Here is a 1,784-nt window from a genome sequence, read left to right as displayed (position 1 = left end):
TCAAAGTTCTAAATATTTATGTCTTGGCATAAATAACAGAACTCAAAGAACGGGAAAGGGAAGGGGAAGGGGCGTGTAATCAGGCTGAGCAGTAAAGTAAACGCCTCCAGAGCTCGCCCTGTGGACTTTGGAGATAGTTGAGAAAAAGTTTCTTCAATTCTTCTTCAAAGTCTCCGTTTGCGTCTATAAAACTACAATGGAGCCGAAAAAGTTCTCTTCCTTCCATAGGAACCCTAAAAATGTGAGTACGTCTTGCTTTTATTCCACATTTGGTATCCATACGCTTTCGCACAGGAAATGATTCAGATTTTTCTCTCGTCTTTTGCTCCGTTCACTAATTCTTAAACTGCGACTTCAGCTCCGTCGTCTTCTCTTTCCTAATAAGGGACCACGGATTAAGAAAATGCCCACAAATAACTTTAGTTGCCACTGGTGACGTTTGTTTTGCGTCCGTCACATCCATTCTATTAAATCCGATTGTTTCCTTGTCCTCATCATGTCGGGTGCGTGAACAATCTGCAGCCCTGATGGTGCAATGACTCATGCATCACACTTGGATATATATATATTTTTTAATATATATTTTTTCAACTTAAGTTTATTTCTTTAAAGAAATAACAATCTTTTATTTGTTGTGTTATTTCATTTTTTTTTCCATGATTTTTTTTGTACATTTTTTATCTACTTGGTTTTTATAGGTTACCCTTGTTTAAACTTTTTTTTTTTTAACTTTAAACTTTTTTTTTTAAATAATTTATTGTTTTATATTTTTTTTATTTATATATTTTTTCACATTTTATTTTACACATCCTTACAGCTATAACTTACTATTTTTATTTTTTACTTTTTTTTTCTCATATATTTTATGTCAATACTAGGAAAAAAGAAAAAAAAAAAAGCTCCAGAAATTAATTTTCGGTTAATTTAATATTTCCATAGACATGCTGGGGCTTGTAGTACTGTTGGTTGCAAATTTTCTGATAATGCTTAGACTTGTAGTCCGTTCGGCTGTAGATTTTCATTTGATGTTTCCCAGTGACTGCTGGGACTTGTAGTACTTACTGTTGGTTGCAAATGTCCATTTAGTCAACTGCTGGGACTTGTAGTGCAGTCAATTGCACTACATCTATTGGGTGAAAAGCGATGGGGACGTCCCTGCAGGGGTTGAGTTAGGATGATATGATTGGCTGCCTGCAGTCCTATGTAAAACAACACAAAGCGCGTAGAATGTTATCGCGACACCATGTGACATCGGGGCGTATTCTGTGGGCGGTGGCTGCGGTCACGTGGAGGCTCGTACTGCGTAATGCCGTCACAGGAAATACCGCCATCTTTTTTTCTGCACCGCTGCAGAGTCATTTGCCCATCTGCGGGTTTTCATCATTCGGTATGTTGCATCATATATTATCTCTGGACTTTGTAATGAAAACATTGTGTCATCCGAAAGCGTCCACTCACACTCACACTCATGGGGATGTCACCGGGGAGTTTGCAATTTGGCTTTACTCCCGGTAACAATGTGTCAGTTTACATAGGACTGCAGGAGAACCGGAAAATCCCGTCTGAAAAGTTGTTATTGTGTAAAATCGAAAGGGTTAAATGGCAAAATGCAGCTCTGCTACATCTGTGCACTCACACACACACACACACACACACACACACACACACACACACACACACACACACACACACACACACATCCATACAAACATACACACACAGCAGATACACACGTCATACACACATTAAATATACACACACACATCATACACACATACTGTATA

The sequence above is a fragment of the Phyllobates terribilis genome, unplaced genomic scaffold (genome assembly GCF_046119375.1).
Source record: "Phyllobates terribilis strain yellow unplaced genomic scaffold, ASM4611937v1 Scaffold_9__5_contigs__length_417890890, whole genome shotgun sequence".
Classification (NCBI taxonomy): Eukaryota; Metazoa; Chordata; class Amphibia; order Anura; family Dendrobatidae; genus Phyllobates; species Phyllobates terribilis.
The sequence above is the reverse complement of the archived record's forward strand: the minus strand, read 5'-3'. Positions refer to the sequence as shown.